Source organism: Mus caroli, chromosome 4 (genome assembly GCF_900094665.2).
Source record: "Mus caroli chromosome 4, CAROLI_EIJ_v1.1, whole genome shotgun sequence".
NCBI classification, from domain to species: Eukaryota; Metazoa; Chordata; class Mammalia; order Rodentia; family Muridae; genus Mus; species Mus caroli.
In genome coordinates this window covers 48185390-48199523 of record NC_034573.1, presented here as the reverse complement: position 1 = coordinate 48199523, position 14134 = coordinate 48185390, and the positions used below count along the sequence as shown (strand labels likewise).

At 42.7% G+C, this 14134-nt stretch overlaps 1 pseudogene; it reads left to right on the top strand.

The window, feature by feature from the left end:
* The window catches only part of LOC110293311, a 34248-nt pseudogene extending 30984 nt beyond the window's left edge, over positions 1-3264 (top strand).
* The last annotated feature ends 10870 nt before the right edge of the window (positions 3265-14134 follow it).

The following is a 14134-nucleotide window of genomic DNA, read 5'->3' as shown; positions in this document are numbered from 1 at the left end:
GGTGGAACAACATTATGAACTAACCAGTACCCCAGAGCTCTTGACTCTAGCTGCATATGTATCAAAAGATGGCCTAGTTGGCCATCACTGGAAAGAGAGACCCATTGGACACACAAACTTTATATGCCCCAGTACAGGGGAACGCCAGGGCCAAAAAAATTGGAATGGGTAGGGAAGTGGGGGGGTGGGTATGGGGGACTTTTGGGATAGCATTGGAAATGTAATTGAGGAAAATATGTAATAAAAATATTAAATATTAAAAAAAATAATCTGTCCAATAATGAACACTTATTTTAATAATCCAAACAAACAAACAAACAAATGATGTTCTGCCTCCAGCCAAGATTGTTAGTGAAAATTCTAAGTTGGAGTTGTTGGCTCAGCTACCACTTTCCCTGCCCTGGGGGCTTTTTTTTTCCCCTGTAATGAACACAGCAGCGCTCTGTAATACTTTCAGTGACTTTCATTGTTCAAGGATGATTGCTGACCATAAGACTCCACTGCTGTTTCTCTTTTTAAGGTTATTAATATGTTTATTTGACTTACCAAATACTGAGTTTCACACATGGATATCACTGACTTTGCCCATACTCGCCCCTCTAGTACCGTCTCTTGCTCCATCTCTAGTTTCTGTCAGTCTACAAACCTCCTCCCAACAGTGTCCCTTCTGCTTCATACACACATATTTATTTATTTATTTATTTATATGTATGTGTTTCTATTTTTATTTATTCTTGTCTCACATACTACACCACGACCCTTTCCTCTTTTCCTACCAGTCCCACTCCCACTGACCCATATTCCCCAAGATCCACTTCTCTTCTGTTTCCCTTCAGAAAACAGCAGTCCTCCTAACCAAAAAATGCCATATCAAATTGCAGTAAGACTAAGCTCATACCCTTATGTTAAGGCAGAATAAGGCAACCCATAGGAGGAAAAGGATCCCAAAAGCAAGGAACAGAGTCAGAGATAGCCTCCACTCGCACTGTTATGTGTCCCAGAAGAACATCAAGTCACACAACCATAACGTAACATGCAGAGGACCTAGCTCAGAACCACACAGTCTCACTGTCAGTTCAGTCTCTGTGAGTCCTAATGAGCCATGGTTAATTGATTCTGTCAGCTTTTTGGTGGTGTCTTTGACTCCTCTGGTTCATATTATCCTTCCTCACCCCCTTCCACAGGATTTCTGATCTCCCTCTAATGTTTGGCTATCAGTCTTTGCATCTGTTCCCACAAGCTGCTGGATGAAACCTCTGTGATAATGATTATACCAGGCTTCAGTCTACAAAGTATAGTAGAGTATCATTAGGAATCATTTCATTGACTTTTTTGCTGGTCGTTTCTGGGTTCTATCCTAGGTCTCTGGGCTATTCACTCTCTTGTTCCTGATCCTCCAGGCAGTGCTAGGCATGGGCTCCTTCTTCTGGCATGTATCTCAAATTGGATCAATCATTGGTTGGCCACTCCTACAACCCCTGCTCCACCTTTACCCCAGCACATCTGGCAAGTAGAACAAATTGTAGGTGGAAGGTTTGGATTGGTATTACCTTTTCTCTACTGGAAACCTTGCCTGGTTACAGAAGATGGCTTGCTCAGGTTCCATGTCCCCCATTACTATAAGTCTTAGCAAGTGTCACTGTTGTACATTCTTGGGAGTTTCCATTGCACTGGATTTCTACCTTACCCTAGAAATGCCCACCCCCAATTCTAGCCATCTCTCCCAGTATTCTTTCCCTCCATGCCCCCAACTGTTCTCATCCCCACCCACCCTCAGTTTACCCTCAAAATCTATTCTATTTTCTGTTCCCAGGGAGATCAATGCATCCTCCCTTGTTACTTAGCCTCTCTAGGTCTGTGGATTGCAGCATGATCATCTTTTACTTTATAGCTAATATTCACTTATACGTGAGTAGTGTGTGTGTGTGTATATATATATATGTATATATATAAATATATATATAAAAAATCAAAGTTCTTCATATGAGCTGAAATATTCAGTATTTTTTATTCTGAATCTGGCTTATTTTTCTTAATATGATGCTCTCCACTTAAATGTTCTCAGAAATGACATATGATTGAACAGAACTTCAGTGTAGAGAGACATGCCACATTATCATTATCCATTCCTTTGTTGTTGGACATTTAAGCTTATTCCATATTTTGGCTGTTGGGAATAGTAATATTATAAACACAGATGTGAGACATCTCTGTGGCATGCTAATTTCGATTCCTTTTAGGTCTATATCTACAAGCAATGTACACTGGATTTATCACCATTCTACATTTAAATTTTTGTTTCTCTGTGTTTTAAGTCTTGTGTTTCCCAGGGCTCAAGCTTTATTGTTGACTGTAGCTTTGGGATAGTTCCTGTAATTTCTTTTCTCTTGCCCTTGTTGTCTGATCACTAATGAATAATGCTTTTAGTACATCGTAGCACATGGGATATATTATCCTGTGACTCATGATGATAGTCAAATTTTCCATGATTTTATTCAGTGGTCTCTGTTAATATCACCTTTTTTTCTTATACATGTCCCCACCATGTCTTTTTAGATGACTTTAAACTCATTGTTTATCCAAGTAAATATCTCTGCTCATATGAAACATGCATACATGTGCCTATGTGCATACATGCATACTTATATAAACCATGTATAGACTTGTAGCAGGCATGGAAAAGAAACCCTTAAGAATGATGGCAAGCTTTTCTGGACCTTGCCAAGCAGAAGGTGACATAGAAATATTGACATTTGCCACAACAAAGACCAAAAGGTCCAGTACAAGGAGGCCAAGAGCTAGGGCATCTACCCAAGGCTGCTAGTCAAGCTGTACAGGTTTCAGCCAGATAAACCAATCTACCTTCAATCAGGTTATGATAAAAATGTTATATATGTGTTGCAATAACCAGCCACCTGTGTCCCTGTCCTAGGTGATCTGAAAGATGAAACTTCCTGGCCAAAAGAACAAAATAGCTGTGGTTGTAGAGATGGTCACAGACAATGTGTGCCCAAGGTGTGGACACAGTAGGTGAGCAACAGGGTGAGGAGCAAGCAGATGCTGCATTCTCAAGGCTTGGGGGTAAGATCCTCCTCAACTTTGACCAACTAGCCCTGGAGTCTCCTAAGGGCCATGGAGCCATACTCCTTGTATGGCCTTTAAAAGAACCAAGAGGTGTATCAACATTTTGTCAAGGGTCCAGGAACCTCAAAACCCCACACCACACCCTATGTTCTCTCTACAGGAGAGAAGATTGAGAGGTGAAGAGCCAGCCAGGACTACAAAAACTATACTCTTATTTAAACAAAACAAAACAACCAAAAAACCCTATGGATGTTGGAAAAGAAACAACAATGGTGGCAAACTAAATGTGGATCTCCATGATATGAGCTTCCCAGAAAACCAAGTGTATAATCTTGGTTGGAGTGGAGAGAGATAAATCATGTGTTCACTTAGCAATTACTGAGTCTTCTCCTTTTTGCTATCTGCTCTAGATGTGGTATGTATGGTTCTTGCCTTTGTGGAGTGTCTTGTCTTTTGAGAAAGTAGACATTAAACAATTATAACAATAAGAGTAGGGATTCATTTTAAAGTGTGATAAGTTCCAAGAAGGAAAGGAGTAGAGGACAAGGAGACAGCTGAGAGAGATCTGACTGGGCTGGAGCTGTAAGAGAAGGCTTCTCTAGGGAACTGGCTGAGAGTGGAAGGTCAGAGCTAGAGTGTGAGGGGAAACAGAATCCAGGCAGAGGAACCAACACAGCAGAGGCCATGTAAGAGAGCTTGGATGTTTAGAAGGTTTAATGAGCACCATGAAATGTGGATTTAGTGAATAATTATCATTTATTCCAGGGTGCTCCTATGACCACAATATGGTGTAAACATTCCATCCTCTTTTGCAACTAATCTGTTTGAATTATTCTAGACTGGGGTTTTATTGGAATGTTATAAAAAGGAGTGTATTTGTAAAAGGAAAGTGGTGGTGACAGCTTAGAAAGGACAAAGTACCAGAAAGGAGGAAAGAAAACCAAAAGCTAGGAAGGACTTGCTGTGATATAGTCATTGTGCTTGGATGAAGCACATCTTCCCATGCAGTCTGTATCATGATCCTACACGGTGGGTATTCATTCTATTAGACAGAAATTGAGATTGATTGAGGTTTAGTAAGCGGCATAATTAATAAATGATAGGGCCAGCTCTAATTCTGTCTAGTGGGTGACAGTGCCCTTCAACTACACCACTGTCACAAGATCACTATTTTAAGCTCTCTAAGACTGTCAGTGGTTGGGAGGACAGGGCCCCATTACCCATAACAAGAAGACTAAAGGCAGGGGGTGTGCTTATGGGTCCAAAAACTTTATTTCAATTGGCATCTACAGTGATAGTAGAATTAGGAGCTCTATCAGAAGGAGACAAACCAAGCACATAGACCAGAGAACAACAGGCAGTGGACACTGATCTAAATGCAACTCTAGAAGACACACCAGAGAGTCAGGGAGCTTGGAAGACTTTGATTCTTGAGAAAGTGGTGACCTCTTGACTTTCTTGGATCCTGCCTGAACCTATTCATGCTGTTGTTTCTAGATAACAGAAGGTCATTCTTACAGACCTGGAGGCTGCTATGTCCTCAGTCAAGGTCCTGGTGTGTTTGATGTTTTGTGAGGATCAAGTGCTCGAATCACAGATGTTCCTTTCTCCCTGTGATTTCACTTGGTAGAAAGAAGATAAACTTTTATTGGGTCCTAATCTGCAGGGCATTGATTTCACTCAGGAGGGCAAGTTCTCACGAATGGGTCAGCCCTACCATAACCCAAAACTCTCCCAACGTCATCATATTAGGAATTAGGAGTTCTTTTCTCTCTGTCTAACTTTTAAATGTGTGTGTGTGTGTGTGTGTACAGTGTGTGCATTTGTGTGGTTCATGTGCATGAGTGTAGATATGGAATACAAGTGAAGGTCAGATGATAACATTGGGCATTGGTTCTCATCATCTTCTTATTTGAAATAGGATGTGTTTTTTTTGCATATATATTGCAGACTAGCTGACCCACAAGACTCCAGAGAGTTTTCCAGTTTTTATCTCCCATCTCATCACAGCAGTGGTAATATTATAGACTTACATGCAAATGAGACCAGGTTTTGTGTTGCAAGGGTTCAAATCCAGGTCCTTGTACTTGAGTGGTGAGTGCTTTAACTGTGGAGCCATCTCCTCAGTTCTGGGAGCTAGGATTTTAACACCTCAACTTATGAGGTGATACCAGCAGATATACCACAATAGACCTGAAAATATGAACTTACTAAATATCAGATAAACAGTAGTCCCTGGGCAGCAATCAAGGGTAGCTGCAAAACCAGGATCACTGTTGCCCATGCCATATGCTCCAGAAGGTTCTCTGGGAGTCTCTGAAGTTCTCAGATTGGAATTGTTACCTGAAGCTCTTCAGGCTTTTGTGCATCTCAGTGTAATAATAGAGGACATCTAAGAGCCAGGACATTTTGTCTTCACCTACTGTGATACCTTGGTCTTATACTTCACCAACTATATCAAGCACTGTTCTCCAAGAACTGTGTCTATGAGTGCATTTAATCCCCAAGAGACCATGAGTGGATACTACTGTTAACATCAGTTATAGATGCTTCACAGTGTCTAAGTACTGTAAAGTTTCACAGTAATTTATAGCTAGAGTCTGTACCCATGCCATCCATTATAGAGTTGAAATTCATAGCCTTATGCTGTTTCTTAGGCATCCTGCTCTGGAGGGATTGTAGACACCACTTAAAGACAAAGGAGCCTGGCTTGTGTACAGCTACCCTGGTCTGCCACTCTGCCCCCTAGTTCTTCTTAGCCTCTTCCCTTCAAAGCTTTCATGGTACCTTTTCTGCTTCCCACACCAAGCTCACTGGCCTGGGGTATTTCTCTGTGTCTCCGATCTCCCTGTAGGAGTGGTGGGATGTGAGTGGCTAGTGAGTTCTGAGAATTTGAATCCATGGCCAGTGACTCTCCTCCCTTCATCCAATTCCTGTGCACCCCTGTCTACTCATCCTTTAACTCCCAGTCATCCTTAGCCACCTTTGTTTTGAACACAGTGAAAGCGTGATCCTGTAGTTACACTTATGTGTGACATCCAATGCTTTTATTTCATAGCTCTAACAGCAACTTCTCTGAAATTACAAATTCTGCAAAGACACTTGTTTCTTGTTCCTTCATATAGGCCTCATACTCCAGGGGATCTCCAAGTCCTGACAAACCTAGGACTATAAAAAGTCTAGTGAACATATTGGCTGGATGTTTCTACCCTGGCAACCTGGGTCTGAGCTACCCAGGAGAAAGGAGAGCTTGAAGCTTCCTGTAGAGACACACCTACATTCTGCAGAGCCATACGGCTGGAAGTTCCATCAGAGGGACCTGGTGGACACCAACCTACTAGCTCGAAGTTCTGGAGAGGCTACTTGTTGGAAGTTTGTAGCAGAGAACGAGCTTGTCAAGTCTAATGATAAATTCAATTGTTCTGTTCCATCTCTGAGAGTCCTTAAGTGACCTCCCCGAAACTGCACAACACCCGTGTCCTGTCACAACCCAGGGAAAGTGGCTCCTCATAAAAGGGCCATCACAGTGCAGGGACATAGAAGGAGAAAATGGCGAGTAGCATTTTCTTGAGTCTGGGCTTGAGATTTTCATGTGCAACTGAAAATAAAGCTGTTTTTCCACACAAGGAATGAGGAGACAGACCCCAGCTTCTCCCAAGTCCTTCAGTGCTGAGCACTGCAGGCCACACTTCTTATTCTGAGGGTCCCACCCTCTTCAGGGTGGTCTCCTACCTTCTTTATTGCCATGGGCTTTTTATTCTTCCTTATAAGTTATTAGCATAAAGGAAGACTGACCCTTGTGGCAAGGAGAGCACCAATCAAGTGTGGTATACTCATGACTTCCACTTGAAAGAATTGTAATGAGAAAAATAGAAAATTTCCACACTGCTTTGGATTCCACAAAACTGTTATGTGGGGATTGTTTTTTTTTTTCTTTCACCAAAGAATTATGTAATTATCTGCCTTATTGATAATGGCACTGAAGTTGGTGACTGTGACATGCCCAGAGTCTCATAGCTAAACGCGTTTCTGGGGCTTGGACCCTCTATGAAGTTTAGCTGTGTTGCCTTCATTGCATGTTATTAAGTGAGGTCCAGTGTAAGGTACACATATTTAAATGATATTAGCTGTTTTTATCCACAGAGATGTGAATATAAAATTGTCCTCTGGCTCTGTATGTATAAGCCACAACAGAGGCATTAAAATGAATTATTTCTGAAAACTAATTTATTAAAGAACTATTTATTTGTGGTACTATTTTAGAAAGAATTTATTTGTGAGACTATTTAGCAAGTGAAAAAAATCTGTGTATTTCTCTCTGCATCGTGTTTAATAAAAAAATTAAAGATGCATGTATTAGCTATTTTTATACCTCAAACTCTAAGAATCTGCTTTTATATGTAGAAAGGACATAATAGACAAAAAATGAGGGAGAATATAAAGAAATTTTTGGAAGAAATTGTTCCAACATCAAAATTGTGAGGTTTTCTTTACTAAAGGCAGATATTTCTGTTATATCTCTGAAAATCACTTTGGATCTTGCTTGCTAGCTGAACAGCTATTATGCTGGTATAGGACTGGAATGAAGACCAAGGTTACAGACTGGGACTAAAGGGCCATAGACTAGGCTTGCATCTCATGCCCTGGCTTCTGGGGTAAGTGAGATGAACCAGGGTTGCTTGCCCAGGCCCTTAGTTTCTCCTTTTGTAAACTAGAAGCAACTTGACAAGTGTCTAGACACACAAGGCAATGGAAATATAACCACTGAAGTCCTTCTGGGTAACACAAGAGATTTCAAGTGGTTCCCTACATATCGTCTTGTTTTCTGACAAATTCTTGTAAGTATAGAATGTGAGGGATCATGCCTAGGAGAGGTCAATAGCTTTGCTCGAATTCACAAACTAGAGCTAGGGTTGACCTTGGCTCTGAGACCTCTCCTCTGAGCCCCAGCGAAACCAAAGCTCCATGTTTGCTTCTAGCATTCAAAGCTGAGGACAGATGTGTAAGGTGGTTGAGCTCATTGCAAAAGACATTTATGTGTAAGAGGCTTCTGTGCCTGGATGCCGGGGAAGTCAAACTAACATCTAATTTTAGTATGCAGCAAGTGCTGTGTCTCTGTTAATCGTATTCAGTCAGGCTGACTGGAGAAGAGAAAGGAATAAAATAAACATTTCATTTAACCTTTACAGTCCACACATGCTGATTGTCCCACCAGATTTAGAATACTGTCTTGCCTGTAATCAGCAGTCACGTTCTGTGATCTCCACAGACCCCTTTGTTCTCTGTTCTTCCTCCTTTCCTGTCATTTTCCCCTCTCCGGGGCTTCTTTCCCCTGCTTCCTAGAACATTGTATTGCTCAAGTCAACATCTTTCAGTCTTGAGTTTTACCATGTCCTTTCTCTCCTTGGTCCCACTGGGGTGAAATGCAGCTCAGAGGTGATCTATTGGACATTGTACATCCGGCAAGCTCCAGAACAAGGAAGGGCACGGAACCTCATGAATCACAAAAGGAGCTTGACATCATCATCATCCAGATGTGGGGATATGACAGAATAGAAAAAAACATGACAAATGAATCAATGCACTAAAGGAGGAGTTGCAGAGAGAACTCAGTAATTAAGAGTAGAGCCTGCTTTTGCAGACCACATGAGTTGGTTCCCAGCACCCATTTTTTGGTGGCTAGTCTGTAACTTTAGCTCCAGGGCTCTCTTCTGGACTCTCAGCATACCTGAACTCACATTCATACATGTTCACACATAACTAAAAATAAAAAAGAATCATAATAAGAAACACATTAAAAGATCTTTTTTATCTTGACATTGTCAGTCTTCCTTGGTAAAAGCAACCAACTGCCACCATCAGCACCACCATCAACCAAAAATTTATTATTTCCTTTTATTAAATTATTTTATTTACATTCCAAATGTTCCTCCCCTTTCCGGTCTTCCTCCTTGAGTACTTCATCCCATCCCTCTTCCCCTTAGCTTCTGAGAGGGTGCTCCCCCACCCACCTACCCACCCCCACCTCACCTTTGCCAGCATCCCCCTTCCCTAGTTTCCAGAGGGGGCATCTAGTTTCCAGAGGATTAGGTGCAGCCTCTCCCACTGAAGACAGACAAGGCAGTCCTCTGCGACATATATGTGGGGGGAGGGGAGGCATGGACCAGCTCATGCATGCTCCTTGGTTGGTGACAGTCTCTGGGAACTCTGAGGGATCCAGGTTAAGTGATACTGTTTCAACAAAACTTTAAATAGGGAAATCTGTAGAATGGAACCCCTTTGAGCATTGCTGTATTCAATGTGTCAATAAAAAATGCAGTGATTATTAGGTCAAAGGTGTTGAGCTGGATAGAGTTCCGGAGTTTAAGAACAGAAATAATCTTGATGCATCTTTTCAGCTGGTTTTGTTGATGGTATAAGGGGTTGCTTAGGATTAGGATTTCATTAAAATTTGAGCAAAATAAAAAAAAATCTCTTAGCACAGGCAGTAAATGGGAATAAAAGCTTTGTGGTAGTTTGAATAAAAGTGGTTCCTATTGGCCCATAAAGAATGGCACTATTAGGCGATGTGGCCTTGTTTGAGTAGGTGTGGCATTATTGGAGGAAATGTGTCACTGTGGATGACTTTGAGGTCTCAGATGCTCAAGCCACACCTACTGTGGTGTTCTCTTTCTGCTGCCTGCAGATCCAGATGTAGAACACTTAGCTTCTTCCCCAACAAGTCTGCCTGCATGCTGCCATGCTTCCTGCCAGGATGACCTCTGAAACTGTCAGCCAGTTCCAATAAAATGTTTTTTATAAGGGTTGCTGTGGTCATGGTATCTCTTTACAGCAATAGAAACCCTACCCGAGACAAGCTTCTAGCATAGAACAATGCTGTTCTGTCCAATGTGGTCACCACTAGCTTAAATAAGGCTTTTGATGTCATGAAGAGTAACTGCTTCAGATCTAGCTTTGCTCTAAGTACATATTCCAGAGTTTAGAGACGTAGCATGGTAGGAGGGGGAGGAAGTGTAAAGAATATTATAAATGATTTCCATGTTTTGATTCTGTTGGGGTAAGATTGGTGGTATATACAGACAAATGAAATATATTACTAAAATTAATTGTACTTCCTGTTTATTTTTTAATTTCCCTTTTTTGAAAAGTGCTTCATCTTCACTGTTTTTATCATCTTCATATACAAGAGCACTGGAGAACCAGAGTTGTCATTTGGTACAAACAAAGAAAAATCCTTTCTACAGTAATCGTCAATTAGCCAGTGTGGGCAACACCAGAGAATATTAACGCACACAGAGTGGGTTTTGAAAACTGGAATTTCTTTTATGTGACTATGAATATTAACAGAATATTCAGTGTTATCTGCTAGAATAGGCTTGGTTAAAGCTGCCTCCTGTGATGCTACTTAGATGCTACGGCTGCTGGAAATTGGTCAGAGGCAATTCCAAACTGAGATGTAGGCATCAAAAGACCAGAAGACATTCTTCAGAGTGGAGCTTCAGAGAATAGCACGCACACACATGCATGTGCACACGTGGAAGGGAGGCACTCATTTAAGATAGTTGTAAAACCAGAATTCCAAAGGCAGCTTGTTCATCAACTCCTCAGCTTGGTTATTCTGGTGGGAGTGGGGGAGGTCGTGAAGATTTCATCTCTCCCTCTGAGTCCTCAGTACTATTCACAATGGATAGTTGTGGGTTCTTTCAGGTTCCTTATTAAAAAATAGGACCGTATTTGCTGTTAACCAATCCGGAAATTGAATGCCAGAAACGACTTTTTTCTTTGACTTTTATCTTCTCTAGTTGTTGAAATGCAAGAACAGGTATAGCTGCTTTTAAATCTGGAAGATAACAAATGAATGGGAGTCTTTCATACTCGAACATAAACACACAAATAAACAAAAGAAAGGATGAATTGCAAAAAAAAAAATCGATATTTTAGAGTGCTTGTTCTCTGAGTCAGACTGTCATGTAACCTTGAATTTGCTATGTAGCCAAGGATGCCTTTGGACTCCTGATCCCTCTTACTCTACCTCCTGAGTGCTGAGCATACAGTCGTGAACTACCACACTCAGTTTACAGGTGCTGACGATAGAACCCAGAGTCTCACGTATACAATCACTACCAAATGTGCCACACCTCCACTCCAAAACCCAGTTTTTAATTCTCTGCTCCAGGTGCTAGAGCAGGAGATTCCACTCTTGTAGAGTCTCTTTGTTTAGAGACTGTCTTGTCCATCAGACAAGCACACAGGTTGTGAGCAACCCACCCCAGAGAAGCAACCCTTTGTCTGATGCTAACCACTGAAGCCATCTGACACAGAAGCTCCCCAAACCCCGCCCATCAATATCACTGAGATCTCAGTACTTCTCACTCGACAGTGTTTCCCAGAATTTACACTATTCCTTGCATTTAGTGTCTACTTGATCATAGGCCCTCAAGTCTCTGAGCTGCTCTTTAAAAGCTGCGGGTTTGGGGTAGGCTGAAGAGTCATTTAGAGATTTTTTTTTGTTTTGGCTTGTCCTCATGATATTGGAGGTGATGTCACTACCTTTACATGGTGTTTGACTAAGACATGGTCTTCCTATTCAACCATGAGACAATTTTACCAGTGTGTGTAACTAGTCAAGGCACAGTAGGGATTCAAACTGCCTAGATTGAATGGCTAAACTGCTTCTCAGACTTGACTCTGGAAAGTTATCTCTTTGAGTAGACTGAAAGCTTCCTCAGTTTTCTCCCACAGTGGTGGGAGGGCTATTCTAATATCGCCACTAGTACCAACAGCAACTTGGAGAAGGGGGTTAGACTCCATCTAAGTCAGCAGCCCCTGGGATAATTGTTCAAATCTCTTCAGCTTGTAGTGGGCACTGTCTTTCCTCTGAGGCACATTTCACAGGACGCTGGCTGCAGTCATGACCCAGGTTAAACATAGATTGTGGCCTCATAGCTTGCTACTGCTCAATTCGTTCATTATATACTCATCAAAAAATTGACCGAACTCCTACAGGGTGACAAGTAGTGTTCTAGAAGCTGGGAAGATAGGTGTGAACAATGCAGGCAGTGCTGTCATCTCTATGAGGTGTCCACTTGGGAAGGAAACTGGCATTCGAAAACAAACCTGTAGACAGACAAAGAATACTGCCTTTAAACCTCAGAATGGCCACTCAGCGAGGGAGGTCCCCAGCATCTCATGTGAGAAGGCAACAGGCACCAAAGGCCAGTGGGTGCATGGCATGTTTCGAATTCAGGAAGAGAGGCGAGGCAGGGCTTTTCCAGCCACACCACTTCAGGGAAATTTTGCTGGGGCCCAGCATGCAACATCAAGACCCAGTTTCTCTCTCTCTGTTAGGGTTACTAGGACCAAGCAAGCCCATAGAAGAAAAGCGCTAACAGTACCCTACGCATGGGCTTCATTAGAAAATACCCTCCTAGCTGCAGTGCAGAAGTTCATAGAAAACAAGTGATTGTGAAACTGAGTAATAAAATAACAAGCTAAGTGTTTTAGAAGCTTCTGGATCTCAAGGACTAGTTTTCTTCTGCAGAAGGACTCTAGATGGGTTTGGAGCACAGGAGTTTGCTGTGGAGGTGAAGACATCAGGGGGGTAAGGAAATAGCTTGTACCACGCCTGAAAGAGCAGAGCGCATGCAGGGGGTTGGGGGCGGAGTGGGGACCATAATTGCTTCTTCTGGTTAGAATATTAGTGCCCTAGAGGAGGGGTGAGAGATGAGCTGGCTTAGCTCACAGAATAATCCCCTTTTCTATGGCTGTCAGGAGCTCTGGGAGGCGATGAGCCAGAGAGAAGCTCTGAGAGACACAGGCCCAGACGTGGTGGGCCACTTGGACCTCTGTCATCGAGAGGTGAAACCCCAATGTGTGCCAAATTGCCTCTTCAGGCTCCAGCCTTTCCTTACCATGGACCGTTTGCCTGTCTGGAATGAGATAATCTGTCAGACACCAGCTGCTGAGAATTCTTCCCTCATGGGCACATTTATTATTATGTTACAATGCGCATGGGGAATCTTAACCATCACTGGAGTGAAAATGATTAAAATGTGAGGTTTTTGTGTGCGCGTGTGTGTTTTGTTTTGTGCGTGCAAAATTCTGCATCCTTTCCTTCTGCCACAGACAGCATCACTGGTCATGCACTGTGTTGGGGGATAAGCTAGGGGGTTAGTCCTTGTCATAATTAACAAAACAACCAGCCAGAGAATCCCAGGGTCTCCAGGCGGGGAAGGGAGAGACTGTATGGAGCCTTTGTGATCAGCCCAGGAGTTCAGCAGCCAGGGATGCTGGGCTGTGTCTCTGCAAAGTGCACGGGATGGGCTGGCTGACTGTGAGAGCCGCACCATGTCTAATTATGTACCAGGAGGCAAGAAAAGGTGTAGGTCTGTCTTTCCAGTTCAGAGGGAGAAAAAAAATATGTGGTGTCTCGCGTCTAAGAAACGAACAGGCTGACCTTTTCAGAGCGTCTGAAAGAAAAAACCAGATGTATTTCTCAAGAGTCAGTGTGACTGAAGGCTTGCATTGTGCTCTCACATAAAGGGAGAGCTAACCAGAAGCCAGCAGCTGATGATCTGAAGCCAGGCTGTGCTATTGTCCGGCACACAAATGTTCTACAAGGACCCAGACCACCATGCAGTTCTCTGTGCAGAGACTATGGAGTTTGGGGGAGAAGGCGGGGGTAGGGGGAGGCATACAGGCTTTTCTTTTCCTCTTTTGCTTTCTTCCCTTCTTAAAACCTTTTCCTTCCAATCCCTCCACAGTTGCTCACATTCAACTGTTAGCAATTATTCCCCTTGACCCTCCTTGCTCTCCAAACAGGGGTGTGGGCCTCTGAAGGTTCCCCCTCTTTGTACCTGACAATCCCATGTTACAGGCACGCTCTCCAGGAGGAGATGAGGTCCCAGCTCCCTGGGGACCTTCACTAGGGATTGGAGTGGCTGTGATTTATTCTCTACAGAGCAAAGTCAAAGCTAGGCAACCGTATGCTGGGAGGCAGGCAAGGAAGATCCCCTCCTGCTCATCAAGGGTAGCTCTTCTATTGTCCTTG